We start from the raw sequence: 15573 nt of genomic DNA, 5'->3' as shown, positions 1-15573 counted from the left end.
GATGCTGCAGGGGTTGTTCCTCTCCGCCCTCCCCAGGAGGCTCTATCCCATAGAGGCTGTATCCCACGGGAAGAGCCGGGATTGCAGCGGCAGCCCCTGCAGGTTCCAGAGGAGAAGGAAGGGGCAGCCCAGGTCCCTCTGCGCTAGGGGCTGCGTGGGGAGGCCCGCGGACACACACACACACACACGCAGGCTTGCAGCCCGTCCGGGGGTCCCCTTCTCCGTGCCTGTGCTCCATCCCTGCCCCGCATCCCCCCGGGATCTTCTCGACCGCCTGGGCCAGGTCGCCACCCCGGGGCTCCGCGCTCGGCCTCACGGGGGGGGGGGGTTGAGGGTGCGAGACCCCCCCAAGGACCCCCTGTCCTCTCCCAGCAGCTGCACCTCCCCACTCCGGGCTAGCGGCCGCCCTCCCGCCTGTCCCCCTTTCCCAAGGAATCCGAGACCTGCGGTTAATGAGACGTGAAGTGTGAAAAACTTCCTGAGCGGGGCGGCCCTAACGACGTTCCCAGATGTGCGGCGGGGAAGGGGCGGCCCCGGCCACCGGCCTCCCCCGGGAACGGCCCCGCCAGCGAGGCACGGAACTGGACTGAATGGGGTGCACCGGGAGGGATGGGGCTTGCCCCGGGGCTGGGGGGAGCCCCGCCAGCAGCTCTGCTGGGGACATGGTGTGCCCTCCCGGGGCTCTTGCCTGCACCCCAGGTGCGCATCCCCGGAGTCCTCCGCTCTCCACCTCGCCGGCCCCCCCGTTCCGACAGGATCCCCCAAACCGGGGGGGGGGAGGGGGAACCCCGGTCACTGCTGTCCTGATCTGAGCCTCCGAAGTTGTTTCAGAGGGGTGGGCTCCAAGGGATACCTGCCCGGGAGTCGTGTCCCCTTCCTCCATCCCCCAGCAGCGACCACCCTTCCACCAGCCCCCTCAAGCCAGCGGCCGTGCTCTCCCCTCGCATTCCTCTCCCCCGCCTCCCCAAAACGCAGCTCCACATGCGCAGCCCTATAGATGCTCCGGCAAATAAATAAATAAACGCCAGCCTCCTGTTTTTATGAGCCATTTAACTCCAAAATAGACCTCCAGTATCTAGTCCCCGCGTTGGATTTCCATATCCAGTCGCTCAGCCCTGCTTATCTTCATGTATGGCTGCCTCATGTTTAACACACAATTACATTTTCTCCCTCCAATTCCATTACAAATGGAATCGGGAGGCATTGTTTGAAGAAATGTACTGCTTCAGTTCTAGTTATGTCGTACAATGCACGGAACAGTGGAAAAAACCTAGACACCAAAGAGTCAACACACACTCACACACACCGAGCCCGGCTCTGAGCGGAGCCTGCACCCGTATTTACCGCAAACAAACCGCTGCCCTGCACTGTGGCCGGCCGGGAAAAGGGGGCCCGGGCAGAGATAACCAAGCGATGGGAAGTTAATTAATTGCATTAAACTATTGACTAACTACCTAGCTCGATCGTAATTCATTTAGAGAATATTAAAATCTGAGGAACAATAATAAAATTGATGCCGATTCCCAGCGGAAGGAGATGGCCAGCAAATTGGATACTTTTCTTAATCTGGCGTAAATAATAACATGTCTGTTCCCACTCCCTCTCAGGCCAATTCCCCTATCATTTATTCCAGGCTCAAAAGCCTGCTTCCATAATTGATATCAGTTACTCAATGAGTGCTTCTTGCCTTTGTTCTCGTTATCCATTATAATTACAAAGTTCAGCCCGGGCGCCCGAGAGGGGGTCGGTCCGGTCCGGGAGCCCCGGATGGGGAGGTCGAGCCCTGTCCCTCCCAGGGACACGATCCGGAGTGGGGGGGACACGGGACAGTGGCATTGTGGTCGCGGGGAGAGGCTCCGGGAGGGCCGGCTCAGCCTCCCCCGGGCTGTGCTCAATGCAGCGGTGATGGGTTCTGGGTGTGGGGAGTTTCGGCGGTGCCTCCTCTCCCCCCCCGGCCCCTCTACCCACTTCCCCCGGCCGAGCCGCCGCGGTACTGACTCCACTTGGCGCAGATATTACTATTTCGTTATTTATTCACTTATTTATTCATTTATAAAGTGTTTACTTAGCTCGGTGCAGATGTAACATCTCATTTAGACGTTGGCCCCGGGGCAGAGAAACAATTGGTAACAGAGGAGGGGGAAAAAATAGAAAAGAACTCGGGAGAATAATGAGGGAGCGAGGAGGGAAGGGGAGATGCCGTCTGCGGTGGGGGCCAGCCCGGTTCCCCCCGGGCGGGGACCGTCGGGGCAGCTCTCGCTCGGGGGAAACTGAGGAACGGGTGGGAAGGATGGATGTGCCTCCCGGGAGGGCGCAGGGTGTCGGAGGGGGAAGCCGTGCCCCCGCTGCCGGAGCCCGTTGGGGGTGAGGACGGTCCCCGCCGGGCAAAGCGGCGCCGCATCCCCCGCCTTCCTCCCTGCTACCCGGCGGCAGCAGTCTTCCTCCTCGCTGTGCGCAAGGCCTTGCGGCCTGGGCAGCGGCGGAGGGCACGGACGTTGTTTTTCCCAGCGGTTGTTTTAGAGGAATCATCGCTTTCCCTGCCGGCTCCTGAGGCGGCAGCAGGGGTGGGGGACGTGCCGGAGGCGGGGCTCGAACCTGTGATCCCCGGAGGTCGGAGCCCGCAGCCGGGCCCGGGGCCGCCCCGCCGCATCCCTTCACACCGGCGCGGCCGTCGGCAGCTGCTAATGGTTTAAACGAGGAGGCGGTTGCTTAGCAACACATAGGAGGCTCATTACCGAAGCCACAGTGATTAACAAAAAAGGGTATGAAAGTAAAATGGATTAATTATTTAATTAACTAATTGATGATCAACTTCTTTTTAATTATTCACTTAATTAAAGAAGTGTAACTACAACACTGCCCTTATCAAATGTGTTGATATACTGACAAGATTTCAAAGACAAAAAGAAGAAAGGAAAAGAAACCCCATATCTTCCTCACTACGTGCGCCGTAGATCTGAACCAAGAGCCGCACGCAACATCTCGGGACTCCCTGCCCTGGAGTTGGGATGGTGTCCCAAAACTTTCCGGTAAGGGGCTGGGGTGAGAGCCTCCCTTACAGAAGGAGCAGCACCATCACTACGAGTTATATCTGTTTCCTGCCACCACGCTGCAGAGCATAAATTCACCCAAGCTGTGCTCTAAGGAAGAGTTATAGAGGCCTTGCTGCCTCTTAAATCCGGGTTGATCTTTTCCTCTTAACTAGACGATGGTTCAGCTGCATCTGGTCAGACCCAGGAAGAGAGTTATGGGTGGCTGTGAACTTCTCAGGTCTTTTTTCCTAGGCCAAAGGGTTTGGCAAGGTCTGGAGTGAAGGAATCTTCCTAGGAGTGACCGAAGTATGTGAAGGGACGGGGCACATCTCAGCCTGGCATCGGTGGTCAGATGAGAGGGGGGAGCACCTGGGTGTCAAAACAACCCAGTGCTTGTGCATGTGATGCATGAGAGCCCTGCCTTTACCAGGCAGGGGGTCCTGGCATGGGGACCATGGGGGAGGAGTGGAGGGAGTCTTGCCCAGGGCAGCCCCGGCACCCACAGGGCGATGTGTCTGCTCAGAGATCCTTCTTCCCAAGTAGTGCTGGGAGACAGCAATAACATGTAAGTGATTTTGCTTTCCAAAGGATTTGTGTTCTTCATTCTGCACAGCGAGTGCCTGGCTCTCCCTGCATTGCACTAATTTTGTTTCTGCTTTCTTTTTATTTTTAAGTAAACAGTGGGGCCTATCGAAACCATTCACCTCTCTTGATTAATTTACCCCTAATGACAAAGATGGCTCCGCAATCAGCGGGTAAATGCGGGGAGTGAAACCTGCCTGGTTTTCCCTGTTAGCATGGCTGGCGCTGAGCCGAGGGGAGGACGGTGCTGCAGGCACTCGATTGATTCTGTTTACTTGTTCAAGGTGTGATTGGATTTATTGTCAGTGTGAAGAAGACAAACTGATCACTTCTGCTCGGTGCAGTATTGGCAGGTCCAAGATCTGCTGAAGGAAGGGAAACGGGAGAATTTGCCTTGGTTTTCTAACCCTCCTCTGAAACGTTTCTCCTCTGTGCACTGGGGCCCAGGAGCTCACCCAAACCTTGTCCCCCGCGGGTAATGAAGCCACTGTTATTGCATGCTAAGAAGAGAGGCTGGAGGTATCAGGGCATGGTGGGTTGGTATGGCCATGCGGAACCCTGGGAATCGCAGCAGGAGCACTCTGTGTTCACAAGGATGGGGCTGCGGTGGCCAAGGTACCTTCTTAATGGCATCTGGCTGGCTGCCGAGTCAGTTTCCTCAGGAGACACTGGGAAGTCACTGAAGATGTTGGAAGGTGGAAATAGGCAGGGGAAGAGCTCTCCCATCCTCATCAAAGGAGATAAAGCTCCCAGTGCCAGGCAGGCAGGCAGAAAGGCAGGCAGGACAGTTGAGATGAGGCAGTGTAAGGCTGGACAAGGTGGCCTAACCTCTCCCTCACCAATTCCATGTGCCTCCATAGGATTTTAAAAACATAAACCAAGCCTTCCCCTGCATATAAATCATGTACCTAATCCCCTAACTCTCTTAATTAAGCAGAGGGAAGTTTAAATTGTTCTGACCATCTTTGGGGGGATTATATATTTCAATCATCGGTATGGTATGGCTATATGTGATATCACGAGATAGATAGTTATATCCATTGTATAATCAGGCATACAAATTATAATCCCCCCAAAGACATTTAATAACAATTTAAAATACTGACTGTTGGACATAGGGCATTGGCAGCTTAGAAATGAATGTGAGCAAGGGTTCATTCAAGGACTCTGAACGCTTTATGCTACTCTGTCCTGCAGTTCTCCCTCCTGGTGTTAGGACCAGCTTTGCTGAGAAGGAAGGGGTTCCCATCTTCAGTATCCATCCCACGCTGCAGCATCTTGCATGGATGCATTGCCCTGTCTGTAGACGGAGCTCAGGGTGAGCTGGACATGCTGGGTACTAGGAGCACCTCCAGCTTCCCTACCAGCTTCCATCCCTTGGGATGCTGTGAGGGTCTCATTACCTCCACTGGAAGCTGTGGATGTGCACCCAAGGGCAGGATGTGGTCTGATGCTGTCTAATTTTCTCGGAGCTGTTACACGGGGGTCCCCACTGACATTAGAGGGAGCTGCTGAAGCATATCGGGAGGAGATGCTAGGAGCACTCCTCTCACAGCAAAATTGCTCAGGGGTGTCTCTGTAACTGTGAAATCAGGCCTTTTGAAAGCACGGATTATTGAGTGAGTAGATCTAGGCAGCTCCTTTAGGGCCATTAGTCCTCATATGCACTTGGTTATTTTACACTGAAAACATACAGGGGAGATTATACCATTTTTAGGGGCAGGGGGTAGAAGGAACAATTTTTCTGTTCCCTACTTCTAAGTGAAAATAGGTGCTCAAAATGTACTATAGGGAAAAGACACATGCCTAAGAAATAAAACCACACTCTGACTTGACAGCAATAGCATCGCAGGCTAAATTCTAACTCAGCAGATTTTTGTAGGCTTGATTTGTATGGCAAAGAACTTAAAACCTTGTGCCTTAATTGGAAGGACAGGACATGACACAAAAACCTTTAAGTCTGTGCCAAGGAGCTGTTATGAGTACAAATAAATGGGCTTGGCAGCCATCAGCCAGTCCAGCTGAAAAACTGATTTCTTGTTACCCGGGCTTGGCTTTCATGCGAGTGAAATGGCCCAGGTTCAGGCTCTTTATTAGCAAGGGAGACCAAATCCAATCCCTACAGCAGTGCCAAGGATCCCAGATTTGTCCTCTCCTTCATGATGATGACTGTGGGCCTGGTCTTTATTTTTCTGGAGGAGGACCTCACGCCGGATCCTTCTCTTTGGGAGCAGGATGTCACGTTTGCCCCAGTGTCAGAGAAATCACTGTTTCACAGCTCTCCTTGCCCTCGGAGAGAAAGCGCCAGAGTGCAGAAACCAGGTCAGTGCTTACAAGGGATCAAATGCCTTGGTGATGGGCACGTTACACACTGACCTTGCCTGCTTGGGAACAATTCCGGACTTGTTGGTGTCAGCTAAGCTGGCTCAGACACTGGGTCTCCACTGCAGCCGTGCCCTCTCGCTCCCTGGCTTTAAATCAACTCCAGCTTTCCTATTCCTGTGGGCTCATCTTCCCACCATAGGAACCTCTACATCAAAGCAGCGCTGGGGAAAACACGCCGCTAACTTCTCTCAGTGATCCTAGACGTTGTGCTTGCAGGATCCAGCGACTCCTTTTCCAGAGCTCGTGAACTTCTTGGAGAATCTCCAGGGAATTTCTCTCTGGGGGAACTTTATATTTTTTCTTGCTGATTTTTTAAAAGTCTGCTGATAACACGGCGTGAGGGTTTATTTATTTCCCTTTTTTTTTTTAAGCACCGAACTCTTGATGGATGCTGGGTTTGTAGGAGCTGTAAATGTAAATTGTTTTTCCTCTGGCCACTTGTGTTTTATTTGAAACGTACAAAATCTGAGTGTGTAGTTCCTGAGAGCTGGCCTAGAGAACAGCAGCACTCCCAAGTAGTTTGTCTCCTATCAAATGGCATTAATAATTTAGTCTCTAATTAAAAGTGAGGTCAAACAATGAAAAATGACTGAGCTAAATGGTTGCGCTGTGATGTATGAAAGTGACTGGTGGGTTTTAATGGATGGAAGGAGCCTTGTTTGTTTATGTACAAAACACTTTCAGTCAAAGACTGTGGGAGTTCCGAGGAAATGTATTTAACTAAAATCTTTTACAGGTTACAGAGTCAATGTCTTGAACAGACAATTTTTTACACACCTTTTATTGCCTTCAAATTGCTCAACTACCTTTAAAACAGCTTCTCTTAATCATGAGGGGAGGAAAAAAAGCCCGCTTTGATGCCTCTCAGGCTTGTTCGTCAGTTCATGTTAACACTCACACATATCTAAGGGGATCTAAGACATGGGAAAGGTATTTTGAAGAGAGCTGGGGTTTATGTTCTGGGAGATGCTCTGGGTGTCTGTTCCCAGCATGCCTGTTGGCTGCGACTGCCCTGAGTGATTTTGGGAAGCGCCTGTCGTTAGTGTGGCTATTTGTCAGCAGCTTTTGCCCGGAGCTAACCCTGTTCTGTCCCAGCAGCTGCATTCCCAAAGAAACAGGGAAAGAGCAAGACTGAAGCCCTTGATGTGCTGGGAGGGAATCCAAGAGAAGTAGGAATGACCTTCGTGGAGCAGGTCCCAGGAATGAGGCACGGCCAAGAGATGTCTGACCCTCTGTCATGGTTCTTTCTAAAACCAGGGGTGCCAGAGTCTCCAGCAAAGGCCTCATCCACTGGGCCAGCCTTCCCACTGCACTGGTGAGGTGCACTTGGTGCTGCACTGTTCAAAGGAAATGGTGCAACATCGTGTTAGCGGGACAGACCTGACTTAATGGAAATGGAAGAAAGCTTCCCAACATAGGCACAAATATATCATTTAGTAGGTCCTCTGTGTCATCTAGGTGGAAGACTTCTGTTTCTGACGGCTAAGGTCCTTGGATGGCAGGACCATAGAAATGTATGTGATTGGATGTCTGGGATGCTCCACTGGGGACATTGGCTTCCATTCACAGGGCTCCAGGGCTAAGGCGTTGGCTCCCATGCATATCAGCTCCTGGGGTTATGTAGATGCCTTTACAAGAAGGCTAATTAGAGGGTGACAATTTCTTGTGATTATGATAGGCAAAATCAGGATCTTCTATCACAGATCTGGACACAGAGGTGTTATATGCAGTCCAAGCACAAGAGGAGAAAAGCTCCTACTCATTGAGGTCATAGCTGGAGGTAGGAGTAAGTTCAGACCCAAGAAGCCTACACTTATTTACATTACTGTATGCAACCAAAAATAAGAAAGCAGAAGTCCCCACTTCTAAATATTTACCCTTTATTTACTCACGATTTTAGCTGACAATCTTCATATACAAAAGACAGAAAGTTGGAGTTTTGCACCTATTTCATTTAACACCACTTAACTCCTGGCATTGGCCCAACATGTCTCCATTAAGTGGAGACTTTGCAAAACTGGTCCCAATTAAGCAGCAGCATTGCGATTTGCTGTTGTTAGGCTAAACTGGTTCCCTGGGAGATGTCCTAATGAGGTATCCATCTTGATTAAGCGCAGACCCATGAAGTGCTTCCCAATTAAAGGACAGACTATGATGTGTATTATCCAAAATGTAAAAAAACCCAGTTATTTGTGGTCTCTATCTCCTCTGGGGCTCACTCCCCCATGGACAATGGCATGGGAGGATGCTGACCAGACCCACCAAAAGTGGTCATGGGCTGCCAGCACCAGCATTTGTATTTAGGATTCCACATTTAGGGTAACTTTAGAAGAGGGCCCAGTGGGTGAGAGCCCAGCCAGATGGAGGTGTCATTCCTATGTGCCCATACAGGTTGGCTGTGGGCTTACACTGGGGTCTTGCCAAAACCCCCTGATCTCTGTGTTTCAGGCCACATTCCTGAAATGGGGAGAAAAGCACTGGAGCTGAGGAGATAAGGGTATTACTGGTAGGAAGGATTCAGATATAATATTTTTAGATGGGTATGTGGCCATTGTGGCACATGGGGAGACAGACTGGAAGGCAGAAGATGCACCTTCCCTTGCTCCGTCTCCCTGCTGTAACTACAGACTGTGGTGCCCAACAGGAGGGCAGAAGGGGAGTTGTAATGGGAAATTCCCACTGGTTTTTAGGGAAAAAAAAAAAAACCCAACAACAACAAAACAAAACCCAGACTAACGACCCTTTCCCATGAGAAGGAAATGAGACAGCATCACACAGAGGATGTGGGCTCTTCATACTTGGTGTTCTGAGAAGCCTTGTCTAGGTTTGGAGCTAACCTTGCTTGGAGCAGGAGGTTTGACCAAGGACCTCCATAACTCCCTGCCAACACAGCGCTCTTGGTGAATCTGTACTTTCAGGGCTGGGGTTAATGTGTCCTGTGGGGCTCTACCAACAGCCCAACAGCCCCAGCCCTCCAAGGCTGCACCAAGGCTGCTGTTTCACTGCAGAAAGCATCAGATCTGCCCGAGGTGGTCACAGGACTTGGTAGGGTTTGAATTAGGAGAGGTGAGGGCATTGCTGTAAGACCCTGGCTGGGGTTTGGAAAAGAGGGAAAACACATGCAAGCAAGTTTCTTCTCTAAGAAGCCTTTCTTCTTCCCTTCCAATAACTTTCACTTTAGTTTAAACCAACAAATGTCCATTTGTCAAGTGTTAATATTCACCCAATGTCCAGAGGACATACCTTGAAAGTTATTTATAACAGGGCTTTTATTTTCTTCCAAGGAAACAATGTTCTCATTCCATATTTCTTCTGTGCTACAGAATTACCAATCAACTGTTTTGGAGCAATTTTAAATACAATTATAAAGAATGCGATTAGGACAAATGCAAAAGAAGTTAAACATAATCAATTCCTCAGTGCTGCCTGGTGGTTTACATTTTAGTATCATTTAAGGGGATTTGCGCCAACCTTTTGTAGTAGATTAAAGGCAGATATTTTGTTTGTTACAATCAAACCTATGATTTCGGTTTTATAAATTTTTAAAATATTAATTATAGTTGGAAAAGTACACGGAGGTGAATACATTAACGAGTTTCCTGCTTAGATAGCAACTATTTGGTGTTTGGCATTAGATTAGCGAGGAGCAGGTTGGGAATTTTAATCCACCTTGTTAAGTTATTAAATTTCCTTTATTTACCGACAGCTCTCACTTCCATTAACATTGTAACAGGTGCTCATTAACAATTTATCATCCGCAAGGCAGGAACAAAAAGAGCTTTTGCCACCAAGTTTTCTCTTCCCAGCGTCTCAATTATACGATGTAGCAAGGCTAAACCGATTCTAAATATTGCTCTACAACAGCCCTCCAAACTTGGGCCCATGTGGAGAAATCAGTAATCTTTCAGTATTTCACTGCTGGTAGCCTCACTCCGTGTTGTTGCAGTAAAAAAAGCTTTGTTTTAAAATGAGTCTTTAAAAGCAGGGTATTTTCACTCTGAAATGTCTGCTACATTAAAAGTATTCGGGTTCATGGAAGTATGGACCCGTTACTGCATCCCCCTTATTCAGAACTTAAGGGAAGACTAATAGAATTTTAATATGATCTGTAATCACACTAAAAACTGTAGTTCAAAATTCCTGAGCATCACTTCAGTGCTATTGAATAGCCTTGGATCTAATTAGCATAACCATTTGCGGAGCCCTTGGAGTCCTATTTTCACAACCTTTTTATATTCTGAAAATGGGGGGTTTATCGTTTCTTTTCATTTTTTTGGCAAAAGAGGAGGACACGGCACGATTTCCTTCTCCTTCCCTCCTCCACACTCCCTCCTCCTTCCCATCCGCTCCTCCTCAGGCTGCTCGTGCCTCACGTACCATCCCAAGCAGGCATTTATGGGCCCATGGTGCAAACCTTAGGTTGGCTGCGATGCCCCAAAACCTTGGGGACAGCTGGAGACACTGGAAGCTTTCCTCCTCCTCCTAAAAATAATATGCTTGATGTCCTCATCTCTCTTTTTAAAGCTGCCTTTTTCTTTTGGAAGGAGGTGAGCCTCCTGCAGCTCTTTCAGTGCGGCCTCCTCTTCCCCATCCCTGTATCTCCAGGAACTGCTCTTCTCTTGGCAGCCAAGGGCTTGCTCTCACAAGGTGGTTTGTTCTGGCAAGGCATCTGAATAGCTGTGGTCTTGGCACCACTCTTTATTTTGCAGGATAGAGCCCTCATTTGAGCCTCTGTTGTTTGCAAGACTTCCAGCAATGCTGGTACATTTGTGATGATCCATAACACATGGGTGATTTAGAAGCGTTCCTCATGCTTCCAGCTCTTGCTACACCTAGGAATTCAAAGCCCAGCCTGGGATTACTTTTTCCAGTGTTATTTGAATTGTCATCCAGGGTTGGTGCATAACTCAGGCTGCAAGAAACTCCTGCAGTATCATGTTTTATTCCACGTAAAATAGCTTTGATGTTCTTAGAGCACATCGTGCGCTTCAGGATGGCTCTTACCTTGACTGATGCTAACTGTGCGTGTGATGAAAATAACTTTAATGTCCCACTGGATATATTTTTATTCACTTTAGGTAAGAAAAGATTATGGGGCCCTTACAAGTCTTAAGCAGATCCAGCTACTGGTGCTTACTGTCCACTTCATCACTGTTGCTTATGCACTCTCCTAAGGTGTGGTTAGGGGAGATGTTTCATTACAACTGCTTCACAGCTCATCTCAGGTTGACAAATCAGCACCCTAACCCCCTTCATTGCCATATCTACTTCATTTCAAACAGTTCACGCCAGAACTGAGTGACCTCAGTAGTCTCATTTGTCCTGCCAAGGCTCCCTTTATGCAGTTTATCTTCAAGAAGAAGAGGCAGAAAAATCACCCCTGGAAACCCAGCGCCACCAGGCTGATCTGTGGGCAGTTGTGTCTAGTCACAAATATGATCGAACTCTTTGGCTTCTCCTTCAAAATACATTCTGTGTGTGTCTGGTGATCCTGATTTTAACGTTCATTTTGCCACTGGCAGTTTGTCTTCTTACTGATGCCTGGTGCCTGGTTTTCAGTGTATTTCTGGACTGTCAGTTTTATTCCAAGCTGCAAAGCGATTCTCCCTCTGTAATTTGAGGACTTCTATGGATTGAACATCAAAGAAGTCTGTGAGTCTCGCTCTGTCTCTCAAGACTGATTCCTGCAATTAGAGTTTTCCTAAATCCTTTTTATAATTTATCATTGCTTTCACAAATCCGAGCCACAAAGTGCTGGTTTCCTGATCTGTTTTATTTCCCTGCATGTCATGGCTGGTGTCAAGGGTTGGGACAGTTGTTTCTGGCTTTAGTGTGGGCTGATTGCTTTCTTCCACATCTGGATTAACGTGATAGTGATTAGAAGAACTGGGTGTGAGAGGTCAGTTTGGGGTAGGTATATCTTGAAGAATGTTTGCTTATCCTGCACCCCAGTTCTTTTCGTCTTAAGGATGTGTATGAGGTAGGCATTTTAATGCTCTCTCAGCAAATCTTCACATCTCATGTTGAACAAAGACCAGACAAATGTGGATAAAGGCCAGGTCCTGGTAGCTTCTCCCTGATCTTGAGTGGGCTTGTGCATAGACAGTGTCTTAGCCCTAATCTATGGTGTGAGTGAGGCATCTCAGTAGGATCCTCAGCTAGCGTTGGGGTATGGATGTCATTTATGCTCTGGCTTGAGGGATTTGTCCTGCTGGGTTTGTTTGGTGTGGTAATGCCATGCTGCAGGCTTACCCCTGCCTGTGCTTCCTCCATGCCTTTCTAACCCTCACCTGCCTGTACCTGCAGGACTGGCATCCCTCACCTGTGTATAGATTCTGCGCCACGGGACAGTAAATCTGCGAGAGTACTTTATTTTAATAGACATGTAAAATTAATGCATAGAAATGATTGTAAGAAAGGACACAGGCAGAATACCTCCCTGCTTCTGCTGCTATTCGCTTCTACTACCCATTTTGTAGAAGCTTTTGAATTGCTTCATTCTAACAAAAATCTTTCCACAGCGAAGATGTCCTTGATTGTGCTATTTTAGAAAGTAATTTTCCCCACCCCTGAAAGTTTTTATCTACAGCGCTTTGTATTCTCTCACTGACTTAAATAGCCTGGTCTCTCTCTCTCTCAAAGTAAAATAGACAGCATCTTTATTTATCCTGTTGGTACTTTAAACTACAATAAGATAAATGGGCACAATTATAGATGTGTACCAGAATAGGAACATGTGTTCTAGCATATGCGATACTAACCTAGGCAGACATCTAAATGTACTTCTCAGATAACAAACATTACAGATGCACATATTTATTAAACTCAGCAACAGCCTTTGCCATCCTTTTTAGCTACTTTTAAACAGCTGGTGAACTGTCAAAATCCCGTTAAATATTTTAACAAACCAGTTAAATATTTTTAGTTGTTTCTGTGGTGGTAACAATTCGGGATGGAGTAACCCGATTGCTTTTGTAAAATGCTCAAGGAAGAGCAGAGGATGATTTTATTTGGGTGTAAGTTTCAAGCAGACTTTCGTTTTAAATGTGCAGGCTCAACTCTGCACCTTGGGACCCAGGGAGCCACGCCAGGTACCACGTCACCTTCATCAGCTTCGAGCCCCTGTGATTTGCAGTAGGGAAGACTGCTTGGGCTCCCTCCCGTGGGATTTATCGCAGGTTAACACAGTGGATTAGATCATGGAAAGCTGGTAAATGTTTATTTATGGTGCCTGGGTGTTTATGATGCTCTTCTGCTCTGCTCCCGAGTTCCCTCTCAACAGACATGGTCCCAAAAGCCCGGAGAACGTCACACGTGTGACTTCAGCTGCGTAGACGTGTGCGGTAGCGGGGCCTTTCGGTGCTGCAGGGCAGGCTGGAAGCTCCCAATAGCGCTGATTTATATCACTAGAAGTCAGAAAGGATTTGCAGACCACGCGTTCTATTGCTGTTTAAGTGCAACAGAGAAAATCCACAGTGAAAAGGCACAGGGCAAGAGCCTTTTTATTTTTAATATACATAAAAAAGGTGAGTATTATAACGTGTGAGCGAGAGATAATGACAGGTGAATAAAAAGAAAGACAGCGACATATCTAGCAAAGTGTCAGATTGATAAATAAATGGACAAAGACAGGAGAATAAAAGGCTGTTATGAAATACATCAAATCTGATGTGATATGGATCGTGTTGTGGGAAGTTCAGTCTTCCTTTGCTGAGACAGGAGTCAAGGACAAACAGTTTGTCTGCGATTACGAGCTGTCCAGGCTAGTGAAATAAATACCCCTAGAAGACGGCTCCATCCTTCCCTCCGCCTGGCTTTCAGCACAGTGAGTACCTGGGAAGTTAACGCGACACGATTCAGATTGGGTGGCGTTTCCCATGCAGAATTATTACAAACTGCTTCTGAGTGGATTATGGGCTCTCATGCAAAACTAAGAAATAAAGAAAGCATGGTTCAGGCTGAGTCCTCACATCTAGGATGGAGAAAGCGGAGCTGAAAGCCAGACAAGCGGAATAGTATTTTGCTGTATAGAAGGAATGATTGATTAAGCAGAAAGTGGGTTCTTTGGGGAGGAGCATTGCTGTCTTGCTGGAGAGAGTAGGAGAAAACAAGCCATGGAGATGTGATGGATCTCGAAAATAAACCTCAGCATCACAGCAAAGCTCATTAGAGAGCAGTGGATGCCCACGAGATGTGGGCACTGCCAGACAGCAGCACCTGCTTCGTCACACTGAGCAAAGCTAGCAGAGAGACTGCAGGGGTGGGAGAGGGACAGGGGATTCCATGGGTAGCAGTGACCCCTCAGGGAAAGGATGATGATGGAGGCTATCAGCAGGTCAAACACTCCTGCTGTAAAGTGGGGAACCAGTTTGGAGAGACCAGGCTCAAGTCCTGATCTTCATCCCATGGAGAAAGCAACCAACTTAGGAGGTTAGCATGGGTCAGTCCAAGCAGGGGGACAGCCTGGGGCATCTGCTTCCCAGCTGGGATGTGAACCTGGTAGAACTCACCAGAGAGGAAACAGCAGAGAATAATCCACCTAGGGATGTGTAATACTGGAATATGGAAGTGATTGAAGGTTACAGAGCCGCCTGGAGAAGCAGGAATGAGGGATATCAAGAGGGATAGGAACAAAAACAGTCTCTGAGGGTGTCCTCCAGCAAGCCACAGCAGGGGCTGTGTTTACAGATGAAGATGGGCAGCTGTTCTAGTGGGAATGTCTGTGAGCAAAGCCTCTTCCCAAGGCACACAGAGGAGAATGGTTGAACAAACAGGAAAAGGCATTTTTGCTACAGTGCTCGCTGATGCCAAGTTGAACTTTCCTCCAACATTGGGAATAATGAATTTACGGGAAATGGTACAGGCAGAACGTGGGCCATTCTGAAGAACCACTCGCAGGACAGCAGCAGTGATGGAAACATACCCTAGACAAACTCAGAAAGGCTGCGAGCTTCAAAGGCTTGGCAGGAGCTGTGGGCAAGGAAGCTTTAAATTTTCCAAACCTGGTTTCAAAGGAGGATTTTCCTGTTTTGAACCAGCCCTGCAGTACCATAACCCGGTAGAGCTGTGTTAATTGTATTAGGGCTCCATCAATCAGCATTACTAAAATTCTTGCCTCTCTTTTTTTTTTTCCCTGGTTAAAAGGCAGACTTATAACACATGCTGGCAGTGTTGCAATCATGGTTCTGACCTGCCGAGTGCTTTTGGCAGCAGGATTCCCATTCCTAGCTCACAGTCCCAGGTCCAAGGAGGAGGTTTCATTAGGAGACTCAGTAGAAAAGAGTTTCTTTGTCTCTGTCAGCTCTGCTTGCTAGCAATCACCGGGCAAGCAGCCTTCTCTATTAGGATTGCTTTCTGTGTCAAACACCTCATCATTAGAAAGTGAGGCTTGAATGTTATTCTTTAAGCCTTAGATCAACTGTGGAAGCTGAGATGTAATGGAAAAACCTGACGCTGGAAATTCTTGAGTCATTATCGCAATTTATACTTAAAAGAGCTCCAGTTTTATGGCAAAAAGAAAAAAAATCCATTCATTCTAATCATTGCAAAGCTTATTAAAAGGTTTCGAATATTA

Source organism: Pezoporus wallicus, unplaced genomic scaffold (assembly GCF_028554395.1).
Source record: "Pezoporus wallicus isolate ANWC-B61680 ecotype Strahan unplaced genomic scaffold, APGP_CSIRO_Pwel_v1 scaffold_7392, whole genome shotgun sequence".
NCBI classification, from domain to species: Eukaryota; Metazoa; Chordata; class Aves; order Psittaciformes; family Psittacidae; genus Pezoporus; species Pezoporus wallicus.
Note: the sequence above shows the minus strand (reverse complement) of the source record.